The sequence below is a fragment of the Odocoileus virginianus genome, chromosome 26, assembly GCF_023699985.2.
Source record: "Odocoileus virginianus isolate 20LAN1187 ecotype Illinois chromosome 26, Ovbor_1.2, whole genome shotgun sequence".
NCBI lineage: Eukaryota > Metazoa > Chordata > Mammalia > Artiodactyla > Cervidae > Odocoileus > Odocoileus virginianus.
The window spans coordinates 20,643,477-20,658,758 of NC_069699.1; the positions used below are offsets into that span (position 1 = coordinate 20,643,477).

The window sequence follows — 15,282 nt, forward strand, 5'->3', positions numbered from 1 at the left end:
ATAGCTTTCTACAATTGATCATATTTTCTGTTCCAGGATCCAATTAGGATCCCAAATTGCATTTAATTGTCACATTTACTTAGTCTCCTCTTATCTATGACAACTTCTTTATCTTTGTCTTCATGACCTGGTCACTTTTGAAGAGTACTGGACCTTTGTTTTAAAGACAGTCCCTCCCTTTGTATTCGTCTGATGTTTCTTCACTGTTCAAGTGGGGATGCACAGAGAAAAGGATACCAGACAGGTGATGTACTTTTCTCTGTGTGTTAAATCAGGGGGTGCATGATCATTGTTAAGTATCAGGGGTGATGTTAACTTGGTCACTTATCTAAGATGGTTTTCCAGATTTCTTGAGTATAAAGTTACTTTTTCCCCTGTGTGTTATTACTAAATATTTGAAGGAGAACCTTCGAAACTATCCAAATGCTCTCTTTCTACTTAAAATTTCATCCATCCATGTTAGTATCCGTTAATGCATCTTCCCAGTGGCATTTGTTACTGTGGTGTGCTTAAGATGATTTTCTATTTCACTCTGTTTACATTTATTTATTGAAATTCTTCATAAAGAAGAGTCATTGATTCTCCCTCACTTTTCTGTTCATTCATTTATATCACTGTGAGCTCCTGGGTATTTATTTTCTTCTTTGGGTTATAATCTGTCATTTATTTGATGCTCACATTGTTCCACCTTTAGCCTTTCAGAGCTTTTTCAGTATGTGCCCTTGTAATATGCCCATGTCCTCTGGTTTTGTTTTGTTTTGGGGGGCCCTCGCTTACTATCTTGCACTCCACAATGCTCCAGGTTCATCTGTTTCTGCTGCCCTCCCCTAGAACCAGTCAGTTCACCAAAGAGCCCTTAGTTGCTTTTGTTGGAGAATGGTGTTTAAAATGGTGTTATTGAAGTGTCACTAACTCATTGTTTTTAACATTGATTTGACAGGTCAGTGCTTCAGAAAGCCTCTGTTACAGACTGAAAGTGTCCCTCCAAATTCATGTGTTGAAATCCTAACCCCACACCGTGTGATGGTCATAGGAGGTGGGGTCTTTGGATGGTACTGCATTCTGAATGTTTGTGTCTTCCTCAAAATTCACGGATTGAAATCTTAATGCCATTGCGATGTTATTAGTAGGTGGGGTCTTTGGGAGGTGCTTAACTCATGAGGGTGGGGCCTCTTGAATAAGGTTAGTACTTTTGTAAAGTACTCCCTCATCCCACCTGCCAGGAGAGAACACAAGAGAAAGCTGTGAATCAGGAATAGGGCCTTCACCAAAAAGAAAATCTTCCAGCGCCATGACTTTGGAGTTCCTAGACTCCAGAGCCTTGAGAAATGAATGTTGTTTAAACCACTCAATCCATGGTATTTTCATTATAGCAGCCCAAACAGACTAATACAGTCTCCCATCCCATCCACTTAGAAAATAAAGACACAGTCCCTCAGCCCTCAACATGTATAATACATTGACACATAATCCTATTGACCAAGAGTAATATGTTTTTTAAATTTACAATCATTATGGCAAGGACGGCAACAAATCAAATTCTATGCTAGCGTTAACCCTGGGGGAGGGTTCAGGCCTGCCCCCCGTGACGAGTATTTACAACCCATTGCTTCCAGGTCTTGAGGTGATACCACAAAGCAGAGAGTGTAAGGGGGGGCCCAAGGAGGAGCCCTGGCAGCTAAGACCAAGGGACAGGCACATGGGGAACTTGGCAGTGACAGTTTCCCACGTGTGGGATGGTCTCTGTAGTTTAAATGTTGGTAGAGCCATCGTGATATTCTGATTCATAATGAGACATATATATTTGGTTTTCATCTCCATTTCTGGCACACAGTTCCTAAAGCCTTTCAAATTTCATAAGTTTGAGAGTAATAGAGAAGTCTCTTTCTCTATCATGAGTTGCGTTTGGAAAAGCACCTGGGACAAGGGGCTGGTTAGCAGGGAACCCAGCCTTGTGATTAGAAGGTTCAAGTTTTCAGTCCCGCCCCCTCCCAACCTCTTCCTCCTGGGAAGGGGAAAGGGACTGGTGATTGAATCTATCACCAGTAGTGAATGACGTAATGAAGCCTCCATTAAAAACCCAGAGAATGGGGTTCTGAGCGCTTCCAGGTTGGAGATTCTAGGAGAGCAGTGCGCTCCGAGGGCATGACAGCTCCATGCCCTTTCGCGCTGCTTGCCCTGTGCATGTTTTCCGGTTGGCTGTTTTTGAGTTATATCCTTTATCTTTTCTGAGTTATGTCTGAGTATGTATATCATTTAATATATAATAAACTACTAATCTAGGAAGCAAAATATTTTTCTGAGTTCTGAGTCACTCTAGCAAATTAATTAAATCCAAGGAGGAAGGCATGGGAGCATCAGGTGTGTACTATTCAACTGGTCAGAAGCCCAGGTGGCAGCCTGAAACTGTGACTGCCATCCTAAGGGTGGAGGGGCGGTCTCGCAGGACGGAGCCCCGAATCCATGGGATCCGATGCTGCCTCCAGGTAGATTGTGCCAGAACTGAATTGGATTATAAGCCACCCAGCTGGTGTCCAAGAACTGTGAAACATACACAGACAGATAAGAATGGAGTGACATAATTTTTAGCCTTTCATGTATATAGCAGCTAAATATCAGGCTCTCTGTTGACACCTTACAGGGCCAGTCCTCTACAGACTGGATGCTAATCCTGACTGGTTTATACTGCGTGTGAGTCGCTTTAACCTTCTAGCTGAGGGCCAGGACTCGAATCAGCTCAAACTGCATTTGAATCCCATTTCTACTACACACCAGCTGTGTAATCCTGGGCGAGTTACTTGTCCATTCTGAGCCTCTGTTTCCTCAGTAGAAACAGATAATGAGAATACCTACCTCACAGCATTGTATACATGATATAATCGATATGGAACATGGCATAGTGCCTGGAACAGAGTATTTGCCTGACAAACAAGAACATTTTACTGCTACTGCTATTATTATAAATAATAATGTTAGTCATTATTTGATCTATAATTGAGTTTACTTTTTTTTTTACTCTCCATAGAGCCTGTGAACATTGCAAAATGTTCTCTGCACAAGGGGAGGGACTCTGCAATTTTGTCAAGATGATGCTACAACAATGAGATGGAGCATCTCACCTCCTGTTGTTAATTACCTGGCATAGTTCACAGAGCTGATCAACTTTGCATGGCATGGTAAGATAATGAATTTTTGCATTACTTTGTCTTTATGAAGCCAGAAATGGTAATTGCATAGAAATTTGATCTCTGTTGGCATGATTAGGTATATTTAATTAGTTTTAATGCTATAAATATCTTGGACACAATTTTAAGCATTACACCACCTGTAATTATAGAGCACTAGAGGCAAAAGTATTCTTAATGAAATTTTACTTTGATAAACTCACTGTGTGCAAAATAAAATTGAAAACCAGAACAGTAAAGTGACTTTCCCAAGGTCACACAGCAAGAAAATGTGTTTGCCTCGGATTCCAATGCCTTCTTTCAGATATAAAATACCATTATGCAGATAATTAATTAGTATGCACTGCTTAAAGATGAAAATTATGCCCTGATGAGTCTAGTACTTAACTGACTTGTGTTGTGTCCCATGGCTTTAAGCTGGAAGCATCTAAAGAGGTAAGCAGAGTAAGTTTCATGATAGTGATAGCAATGTCCTTTCAGATTCCGCACGTTACCTCAGTTTATGGTCAGTACATCCCTGTGATCACTGTAGTATAGATAGGGAAACTTAAGCTCCTGGATCTCAGATTTGGAATAGTGCACTCCTCTCATGCAGTCAAGGAAGACTTTGTGGAAGAGGTGCTGTGCTAGTGAGTTTGCACTGCTAAAACAGGATACCACAGACTGGGTGGTGCACGTAGCAAATGTTATATCTCCCAGCACTGGAGGCTGAAAGTGAAAGCTTGGTGCCAACATGGCTGAATTCTTGGTGAAGGCCCGCCTCCTGGTTTACAGATGTCTGTTTTCTCATTCTGTCCTCACATGGTAGAGAACAGAGAGAGAGCAGACACACTCTCATCTTTTCTCATTAAGGGCACTAATCCCATTCATGAGGGCTCCACCCTCACGACCTGACCACCTCCCACCTACCTACCAATTAGGCCTGCATCCTAATACCATCATATTGGGTGTTAGAGTTTCAACATATGAATTTCAGGGAGACACATTCATTCCATAATAGATGGCATTTAATCTGGAACTTGAAAGATAAAGTAGAATTTTTCTCATTGAATCCTAAAAGGGAGGGAGACATTCTAGGCAGAGAAAAGACAGTGAGCAAAAACAAGTGGTATAGTGCTCCCCTGGTGGCTCAGTGGTAAAGAATCCAGCTGCCAATGCAGGAAACAGGCGTTCGATTCCTAGTTCAGGAGGATCCCACATGCCACGAAGCAGCTAAGCCTGTGTGCCACAGCAACTGATCCTGTGCCCTGTAACCCATGGTCTGCAACAAGAGAAGCCACTGCAATGAGAAACCCATGCACTGCAGCTAGAGAAAGCCTGTGCATCAACTGAGACCCAGCACACCCAAAATAAATAAATACAGTTATTTTTAAAAAGCGGACAGTGGTATATCAGGGTGTTTGTTTATGAACTCCCTCTTATATCTTGATTTAATGTATTAAATCCTACATGGGAGGTACCAAATGAAAGAGAGATTTTTATTGGTTGTAGAATTTCAAGGGCTTATCAGTTAATGAGCAAGAATTGTGTACATTTCGTGGTTACAACTTTAACTAATAGGCAGAAGGGGAATTTGAATTTTATCTTCCAGTGTCCATAAAATAGCATCGTGGCACTGTAATTATTAACATAATCATTAAAAAACAGTTTAGTTAAATTTAAGAAAACCTAGAGACATGAAGACATAGTGTCTTCATCAAAGCAGCTCCAGTCCAGATAAAGCAAGCCTTCTAAATTGACTTTGATACTTTGAAATAAAATCCTTGGAGCACCAATTATAGTGGGTTCTGAAAAGCAATTATTATCAGCTGCCACAGCTTTCTGCCACGACTTCTAATTTAATTACATCTCCTCTGTTTAAAACGTGCTGTACTTTGAGATACAGCAATGGGAAAGGAGTTTAAGTTACTTAAAAAAATAATAATAATAGAGGCATTTTCTACACCTAAGGTAATTAGTCTCAGACATAACTGCTTCCAAGAGAGACACGGGATTTTGAACTCATTAATTTCAAGTGGTCATTGCTACAAAGGAATGTTCATCTCCAGAGGTGGGGAAATAGCTATCCTGGATGAGACAAGTATAGAGGGAAAGAGACAGAGCTTGTTCATCTATTCACCCTACCAGCTGCTCAGTGCCTTCCAGGGATCTCTTTCAGCCAGGTTTCCTTATTCCAAGAGAAATGAAGTTTGCAAGTTTGTATTACTGACTGTGAATATTTAACAATTGTGTTTGGCTTCCAACTCCTGTCGATGAAACGGCCATTTTGCAGAACTTGTGAATTCACTTTTCTCATTTCTGATGTTGAGAACAAAAGTGGCTGGGCACTTCTCTGGCAGAAAGCCAGGCCGTATTGACATTTTACAGAAAAGGTTTTTCCCATCATTCTTACAGCATATTGCTTATCTGGTTGCATGAAAATTCCACCTGTTTCTAAATTCACCATCTCCCTGGATGGTGGTGAAGAATCATTGCATTTTGTGGGTGGGAAGAGGTCTTTTGATCACAGGCTCTCTGATATATTATACAGATGATGTGATGGAGCTGTGGGTTTTAAATGGACTCCTCAATATCCCCAGGATGCCAGGCAGAGCAGGGACTAGATGCCAGGTCACCTGTCCTTCAATTTCATTGAGGTAGATAATATTCTATGGGAATGAAATTGGCATTTGACCTTGACCTATAGAATGAAGTTCATCTCCACCTTACCCCACATTTTTTTAAACTATGATTAATCACTGCTTCTCACAGTCTTCCTAACAGTGTTTTAAATCCCCTGTATGATCATTCCTTTAAGACAAATTTTAGTTGCATATGCCTGGGTTCTGTGACAGACCTATTCAATCAGAACATATCACCGTGAAGTTTAAAAATATTGCCCTTCCCCAGTAGCTCTTAATCTGGGCTTCCCTGGTGGCTCAGTGGTAAAGAGTTTGCCTGCCAATGCAGAAGCTGTGGGTTCAATCCTTGGGTCCAGAAGATCCCTTGGAGAAGAAAATGGCACACCATTCCAATAATCTTGCTTGGAAAATCTCATGGACAGAGGAGCCTGAGAGGCTATAGTCTCTGGGGTCACAAAAGAGTTGGACATGAGTAAACAACAACTGGGTGGAGAAGCTTGATGTAAAATTCAAGGAACTTCTATTGAAGCATACATACCAAGAATTCGCTTTATTACTATCCCTGGTAATATACCTAACAATGGGCTCTCAAAAAGAATATTCCCCTGTATGAAAACCATTACTCTGAAGAGCATCAGGAAGAAAAATATACGAGGTGAAATATCCATCCAACATTAGAATGAATGTTTTCTGTGTATTTATTTCTCACTGCTTATAATGAAAGACACAAATAGAATGACTAAAATCAAAGAAGAAAAAGAAAAATCAATGAAATAAAAATGTCTTGGGGGAGAAAAACTGTGCAGACAATGTAGGTTAATGGAACTAACTAATACAGAGCTCATAGCAACTTCTGAGCTTCCTGGTAACCAGTGCAAAAGGGAAAATACAAAATGCTCCTGTGCCCTCATTATCTTACAGCTGTCCAAGGGAGTACTGGATTTTTCTAAGCATGAACTTCTGAGAGAATTTAATGAAATAACATTGAACATCTCAGGAGCAATGTTTGTCCTTTTGCATGCTTGTTCTAGCACTTTCTGAGTACTGTGAGCCAAAGCAATAAGCCTCTGACCCCTGCGTATCCCTTGGTCTCATCTCATTGCACGCCGTGGGGAAACAGGAGAAGAGGAGGCAAAGAGGACATCTTGGAGGACTGATAACAGCATACCTGGGTTTGCCTGCATCATGCAGATGTCGATTTTCCACATGAAACTTTTGCCAGGCACGGGGAATTGGGCAGCTGCCACATCAGCCTCAAGCTAATGACTCCTGTAGAGATCCAACCAGGGCGGCTTTGCATTAGATGCAGCACTGTAACTCACCAATGCTCCAGCCCCAAGAACGCAGCCTTAAAGACTCAGACATCCAACCAGTCATATACTTTTGGAGAATTGGAAAATTTGAGCTCTGGTTCACTGTAGGAGCTTACTGCAGCGCCCCTTAAATTACCACCTCCAGTCTGTCAGCATGAAAACCCAGCTGCCGTTCCCTGTGGCTGAAAATCCTTTGACTTGAGGGATGTTCTGTCAAAATATTTCTCAGAACATTTCTTGAGGCTATAAAAGAAAACTGAACCGAAGAGCTTATCTACAGGTCAGTCACTCTGCGGAGAGCCATAAAGATAATTTTTGTTTATGTAAAGGGGAAAAAAGTGATGAAAAACAGGACCACAAAACCTGGCCTACAGGTTTTATCTGACTCCTTTTGAATGCTCTGATGGAACTCTGGAAGATAGTAAGTTTGCCCTCCAGAGGAAGAGACTATCAAAAGTACTGCAAATAGTATATTTTAGTCACATTTTCTTGAACAAGTAGGACTCATGTGATTTCATCCTTCTCATAGTGAGGTGCTGTATTTTTTTAAATCTTGTTTTTAAGCATTCAGCCTATCACACCAGGAGGAGGAGGCAGCAGGCAGCTTTGTTTGAGGTGCCAAGTACTCTGGAAAAGAGAAAAGTCACCCCCTCACCAGGGGGATTTCAGTCTGGACCGTGACTCATTGCTAATTGCTCGTGTGCCTGATTCTCAGGTCATGCTTGAAATCATCCAGTTCAAAGTGGAGCTCCTCGGAGATTATTTTTCTTTTGCAAATTTGACACTTGAAGAACAGAAGTTGCAGGTCTCCAGGCTTCTCCTTTCTTTACCGTCTTTGTGAAGACTTTACTCCTCCCCTATCCCACCTGAGACAGAGAAGACCGAGACCCGATGTCCGTCTGGAAACACTGAAGACCGCCCCCTGCCCCCGACCCCTGGAGATTTGTATACCTGAAAGCTAGGCCTGAATTCTGCGTCTTCACTCAGGGTTTGACTGAATGAAGAACTAGATGGTTGTCAGAACTTTGGGGAGTAGGAGGAGATGGTTTCTGAGTAATGCTGAAGGCTGGAGCTTGTAATCTAGTCCCCCCTCCCCAAATCATCTGGGGCTTCCAGGTGGCACTAGTGGTGAAGAACCTGCTTGCAATGCAGGAGACATAAGAGCTGCGGGCTCAATCACTGAGGCTGGAAGATCCCCTGGAGGCAGGCATGGCAACCTACTCCAGTATTCTTGCCTGGAAAATAACGTCAGGAGCCTGCTGGGCTACAGTCCATGGGGTCACAAAGAGTCAGACACAACTGAAGCAACTTAGCATGCACCTCAATTCACAGAATCACTGACTATGCCACCGATTGTCCCAGGTAAGAGCATTGTACTCTCTGATGACCCACGTCACCTGTCAGAGACACAGAGAATTTCTAGAGAGGATTCTAATGATTTTTAGCATCATTAGATGCTGGTGACAAGCAGAGAGGAGAGAGCCCCATCTAAGCACACTGCCTCCATACTTCACCTTGGACTGGAAATGCAACTTCCTACATTCATTTTGAAATGTAAATAAGCTCTGTCTTATTCCTTCCTGAGAGCAAGCTTGAGTCAGAGGACAAAAGACATCATGACAAGAGAACAGAAAACAGGAAATCCTGTTCCAAAATTTGGCTTTTGTATCTCAGTACCAAGTTGAATCTCTGAGTAGAATCTCTTGGGTGAAGTATTGTAGAAAAGAATGCTCTATTGCTTTGCTGGGGAAAGGTGGCCACAGTGGGCCGATGTCCTCAAAACTGTGTGTTCCAACCTGGAGAGAGTAGTGAGGAGCTTCTTAGTAATCGTTCAGTCGGGAAGGTATGATCAGATTGTGAACAATTTTTCTGATTGGCTCATGGTGAGGTAATCAGGAGTCAGCATCATCAACTTTCTGGTTTCAGCCTATCAGAGGTCTGCATTGCTTATAAGCACCTTGCAGTTACCTTGTCCCAACTGGTGGGGGTTTCACTATCTGCAGAACAGCTCATTGTTATATATACCCCTTGAGGGGGAACCAGGAGCCTGCCCCAAGGCTGCCTTCTCCCTTGTCTTCCCATCTCTTCCTGGATTAGCCATTGTTTGTACCTGCCTGTTGGAACTCAGGGAAGGTTGAGGAGGCTGAATGAAGCCTACTTCCTGTCATCAAGAAATGGGAGACACAGAAAGAATTTTACATCCAAGAGCCCCACTGTGTCCTGCTGTTTCAGTCTTGAGTGGCACAGAAATTGGAGACAATGTTTACCCAAAGAAAAACTTCAGCTTTTAAGTATTTTTGCCCTAGGCCCCAGTTGAGCTTAGAGACCATATACATATATATATATATATATATATATAATTATATATATAATTTATTTAATTTATATAACATATAATATACAAATAAATATATATAATATAAATATATTTATAAATATAAATATATATAAATAAATATATAAATATATAAATATAAATATATATAAGTAAATATATAATATTTATAAATATAAATATATATAAGTAAATATATAAATATAATATATAATAATATATAATATATAATTTATATAAATATATATATAGTAATATATATATATTATTCAGAATAGCTAAATATCATCCTCTTGTTATACATTTTACTAAGGACTTCCAAGGGCAATAATTTGAATTTCCCAGTAATAAGACTAGTCAATTTTTTTTTTTTTTGACTAGTCAATATTTTATCTTCTTTTTTTATGAGAGTGCTGGCATAATTTTAACTTCATTCCTTTATGGATACTGGAAAAAAAAACTCATCAAGCCAGTATTAATAAACATTAACGTTATAACAGGATGGAAAAAAACTGAAATTTATTGATATTAGGGGAGTGGAAGAAAAAGCTAAAACACTCAGAGAATAAGAAAAAGGAGGTCATAAATGGGATAACCTCTGAACCCCTTACCACTCTCAGCATTCCAGGTCAACATTATCCATAGTGATGTCCTACAGACATAAGTGTTCTATGGTCAAACATGTTTGGGCAACTATCAAAATAAAACAGAATTCTTCAGTGAAGGTCTTCCTTAGGGTTTTTGGCATATATAAAGTGCCTCCTAAAGGTGGATGGATAGTAGGCCTAGCTTACCCACCACTTATCATGTTTTCATAGGCTACTTCCTTGCTGCTTTTTGTTGGGTTGGTTAAAAAGTTTGTTTGGGTTTTTCTGTAAAATGTTAGGGAAAACCCAAAGAAACTTTTTGGCCAACTCAATACATCAGGAATTTAAGATGTGTGTCTCTGAGCTACTTCCATATGAGGATGGCATCATCAACTCAATGGACATGAGTTTGAGCAAACTCCAGGAGATAGTGAAAGACAGGGAAGCCTGACGTGCTGCAGTCAATGGAGTCACAAAGAGTCAAACAAGACTGAGTGACTGAAAAACAACACTTCCATGTAGTTGATGAAGCATCTCAAAGCATTAACACTGGGTTGTTGCATCCTTGCTACTGTCTGCTCCAAAGGACTGTGGATAAGTGACACCTGTAAATAATACAAGAAAGAAAGAAGAGCCAGTTGCGAATACATGGGCTAAGTCAGTGTTCACAGCCATCCCTGAAAACCCAACTTCAATCTAATTTGAAGGCTTTGTGAACTCATATTCAAAACAGAAGAAAAATCTGTGGTCTGTATCAGCCAGTGATATTTGGGTCTGAGGCATTGTCATTGGATATTGCACTTTACCATAAGGAGCCAGTGATTCCAAATTAGTAGGCATTAGAAATCTTCCCTCCAACCCACTCCACACAGAACTTGAGTGATCATAAAAAACAAATGTCAGAATTGTATTACAAACACATAGATGTGATTTTTAAGAAGCTGTTCTGTAGGCCTCCCATACTTTATTCGTGGCTTAACTAACTTCCCCTAAGTCACTGAGAATCAGCTCTCAAAGCCAAACGTTGAACTCCAAGGTTTCTGTGCCAAGAAGTCACCAGGGTGGTATGAAGTAGTCATCAAGACAGGTGGGAAGAGATTAGTGAAATCTTTTCATACTTTCTAGGTGAGCTTCAGTAGTGATCATCAATGCAGTGTTACTGAGCAAAATTATATCAGGCAGACCAAATGGAACAATCCCTTAAACAAGAAGAAATTGTTTGCAGGTGCAAACAAGCATGAAATAGAATTCTGCTAATGAGTTTCCATTACTAGTTAAATACATAATCAAATTACATAGGCTCAACTCATGACAGTGAGAAATCAATTATTCATCATAAATCTGGTGCTGTGTATTGACCATCTTGGTATGTGTCTAACCTGATCTGTAATGAATAAATGTTTCAGTTTCAGGAGTATGTTGTCATTACTACTTAGGTAATGAAAAGTCAAAACCAGTTGAAAAGTTCTGAAGTGATAAAAAATCAAAATAACTAGAGTTTTCCTTTAAGGTCTTTTAAGTAATAAATATATGAGGATAAAAATTGCATTTCTTCTTTTCAAGAAATGGTTTTAGAACAATTGGCTATGTTCAAAAAAATACGCCTGAACCCAGATGTGTTAAATACAAACTTAGCACAAAATGGATTATAGATTCAAATATAATATGTAAACCTACAGAATTTGTAGAAGAAAACATTTGTGACCTTGAGTTAAGCAAATATTTATTAGGACACAGAAAACTTGTTTCATAAAAGAAAAACAGTGATAAATTAGATACCATTAAAATTTAAATCTTATTTTCAAAACTACTGCTAAAGAAAATGAAAATAAAAGCTATATGCTGCAGGAAAGTGTTTGCAAAATGCCTATCTGATTAAAGACTACTATCAAGAATATATAAAGAATTCTCAAACTCAGTAAGAAGAAAATAAACAACTCAATTTTTTAAATAGGGAAATACAAATACATGTATAAACAAGCCACCTCTGAAGTCAAGGAATCTAAGAAACTCTGTCTGCTTTTTGTATGTGTTCTTCATAGTTGTTTTGTTTTTCCTATAGTTGATATCTAACCTTACAGTGTTGTGGTCAGAAAAGATGTTTGAGATGGTTTATTTTTTTTTATTTACCAAGGCCCAAAATGTGATCTGTCCTGGGGAATGTTCCATGTGCACTTGAGAAAAAAAGTGAAATCTATTGTTTTTGGATGAAATGCCCTGTAGATAGGTATCAGTTAGGTCCAACTGGTCCAGTATATCATTTAAAGCTTGTGTTTCCCTATTAATAAGCCCTGTCTATTGAGTCCCCTTTCTGTTGTCTGGTGAGAGTTATTTTATAGAAAGAGGAATTTGAGAACTAGAAATAATTTTAAAGATCATTATTCAGATTCCTTTTTGTTTCAAAATCTTTTCCCCAAATAGTATTATTAAGTAGATACTGTATGCCATACACTATAGCTAGTGCTTTACTTCTTTTAACCCATAAGACATTCCTAAAAAGTATTTTTAATAATAAAAATGTTAATAATAATTATAGAGGTGTGCAAGTGGAAGGGGTTGTTTAACTTCATACAGCTGCCAGTGGTCGAGTGGACATTCAAGCTCTGTCATTTGGATTCTAGAGGACACCCTTGTAACCATTACATTGCACAGTCATTTTTAAAAATGAAATCCTTAAAAAACAACTACATGTAGAGCTGCTCTGGTTGCTTAATGTGTTTGTGTGTATGTAGTGGGAGTAGGGAGTCTGGATCTTGGTGGTGGTTTCACGATAACAGTATATAACTTGAACACTACAGATCTGGTCCAATGATATGATTATATAAGGAGGAATTTGCAGCCCAGAGAGGTCAAGTGACTTGCTGTAGGTCACACCGCTGGTGAGTGACCATCCTGAGTCACTCTCCTCACACCTGGTCAAGTATTCCTTCCTCAGTTCACAACAGAGGCCCCATCTTTATTACAAATATCTGTCCTTTAACCCATGCAAGACCAAGTCCAATAGAAAATCTATCAAGTTGGACTTCCCCTCTTGATGCCATATTTTTCCATTTAAAAAATAAATAAAAGCACATTCAAAGGAGAAACACTCCTCCCAAAGAGATGAGTCAGAGGAAGGTAAATAAAGACCTGCCTGATTCTAAAATTTGGGCTTTGCAATCCTCCATTCTTCTCTTTCTTTTGGATGGTGTTTACTACATGTTTTACAAGCCCAGTAACCTGTATTAGATTTTATAAAGGAGAACTGAATTGAATTTGCATTTCAGAGGCAGCACTTGCTTGCATTCTCCCTTCTGTTCAAAGCCTCTTTCTGTCCCCTTGAAGCCTGCACTGCATTGGAACCCCACATGCTCATGATTTCCACTGAGAACTGCACAGCAGACCCAGCTAGGAACAAAGACCCAGCTGATCTTCCTCCAAGTAAATCCCAGGAAAATACTACAGCAGTTGATAAAGAAGCGCAGACCAATTAAGAGCTCAATATAGTAAGGTGCTAAAAAAAAAAAAAAAAAGAAGAATGTCAGTTTCACTGTACATATTCTCACATTACAGAAGATCAAATGGATTTCTACGTTATTTCATTACACAGGGCAAAAATAAGGACCGGTGGCTTTAAGTGCCTTTCAACAGAAGGTGGGTGCAGTATGGGCTCAGTTAATTATGTGAGTCTGAATTCCATTGGTTCCACTGACCTTCTGGGATCTAGTCCAGAATATCCAGTCAGCACATCTTTTGTCAGTGATGTATAGTGGAGATGTACTGGCTTCATTCATTCAATATTTTATTGAGCACCTACTATGTGCCAGAACTAGGCTTAATGTTTTCCATCCATTATCTCACTGAGTCCTGTGTAACATTCCTAGATGCGATCATTGTTATTCTTGGTTTTGTTGTTTTATCTTTTCACTTTGACTGTATTATGATTTTAAAGATGCTGAAGAGATTAAGTATATTGCTCAAACTGACATGTTCATTTTGGAGTGAAATCAGAATTAAGCATGTCCTTACTGACATGTTCATTTTGGAGTGAAATCAGAATTAAGCATGTCCTTAGTCACTTGTGTCCAACTCTTCGAGACCCCATAGGACTGTAGCCTGCTAATAAGCTCCTCTGCCCATTTTTCAGGCAGGAATACTGGAGTGGCTTGCCATTTCCTTCTTCAAGGGATTTTCCAGACCCAGGGGTTGAACCCACATCTCCTGTGTTTCCCTCCTTGCAGGAGGGTTCTTTACCTGCTGAGCCATCAGAGAATTAAACACAGGACCCTCTGATTCTAAAAACGCAGGATTTTTTCCCTGTGGATTACATTATTTTCAGGAGTAGGTATGATGGCAGAATAGCAAAATCAAACTAAGCTGACCAAGAATATCAGCCTTGCCACCGAAAACCTGAACTTGTCTTGCTCCTTAGTCATTTCTAATATGTATATTTGGCTTGGCTAAGATATTAAAGAATTATTGATATCCAAATAATACTAGCATCAGCAAGCTCTGAAACCATCCAGTCTAACTCCCTTAGTTTGTAAACTAATTCTTTATTCCGTGCATGTTTACTGAAAATCTGTTATCAGATGCACAGTGCTGAGGGTACGCAATCCCCAAGCCCTTGAGCAGATTGCAGTGTAATGCAAGCAAACAACAGGAATACAGATCATTTAGAGTCCTGGCAGTTTGAGAGATGACTGGTAGGGGGTTTAGTAGAACAGAAAGAAAATAACCACGTGGTACAGATTTGGGGGTGTCTAGGAGAAGGTGATGTCTTTGCTGAGTTCTGGGAAGGACACAAAAGAAAAGAAGATAGCAACTCAGAAGGATTGGCATTAAGGCCTCAGGGAAAAGGGACTTGAATTAAACATCCAGGAAATACACTGTCTGACTTTAACCTCTCCTTCCCAGTCCCACAGAGGAAGAGAGGATGGTGGCATTAGAGACGTGCAGCCTGAACTCTGGGCCAGGGCTCTAGGAATCTAGACAACCACAAGGACCAGGTGAGGAGGATAAGCATATATTAATACAAGCAGTGTTTGGTGGGAGGGGCTGTGGTTTATGTGGTATAGTTTATACCTGTCATAAAAATTCAAGGGAGGGAAGCCTCCTACACTATTGATGGGAATGTAAACAGTCAGTATGGAGAACAGTATTTGTTGTTACTGATTTTTAGCTGCTAAGTCATGTGAGATTCTTTGTGACCCCATGGAGTGTAGTCTGCCAGGCTCCATGAGATTGCCCAGGCAAAAATAC

The 15,282-nt window shown here is 39.8% G+C and overlaps 1 long non-coding RNA gene across 1 annotated transcript in view; it reads left to right on the plus strand.

Moving 5' to 3' along the window:
* Positions 1-3,031: 3,031 nt before the first annotated feature.
* Positions 3,032-15,282, plus strand: part of LOC139031297 (uncharacterized) — an 83,439-nt gene continuing 71,188 nt past the window's right edge. Inside the window, exons 1-2 of the long non-coding RNA XR_011483782.1 lie at positions 3,032-3,176; positions 14,938-15,029. This is a non-coding gene — a long non-coding RNA (uncharacterized lncRNA). The remainder of the gene's footprint in view (positions 3,177-14,937; positions 15,030-15,282) is intronic.